Raw genomic sequence first — 397 nt, 5'->3', positions numbered from 1 at the left:
ATTTTATCCAATGCCTCTACTTCATCAAATTTCTTTAAACACAGTCAATAATCCAAAAAACTTGTAAGGGCCCCAATACGAATTAAAATTTTAGAAAACAGTAATGTTGGACACTAATCAGAAATGAATATGTACAAAGGATTTCTATTGAAAATATCACTAGTTAACTTAATAATCTCATTTTCTAGAAACAAGTGTAAAAATATTTCTCAAAGATGACATTTCTAAATTTTTTGAAGCATTTTCCAACATGTTACAGAAGAAAATAATGTTAAATTTTTATTATTGGAAGGTTTTATGAATTTTCACCTTCTTAGGAAGAGCTTTCTAATTTTTAAAAGTGAGTATCTAATTGTTGCATGTTACAAGAGTTGGCAATCAGTCAAATTTGTCCAAG

Source organism: Theobroma umbraticum, unplaced genomic scaffold (assembly GCF_002168275.2).
Source record: "Theobroma umbraticum cultivar Fairchild unplaced genomic scaffold, ASM216827v3 scaffold_1337.0, whole genome shotgun sequence".
NCBI lineage: Eukaryota > Viridiplantae > Streptophyta > Magnoliopsida > Malvales > Malvaceae > Theobroma > Theobroma umbraticum.
This window is presented reverse-complemented; position numbering follows the sequence as displayed.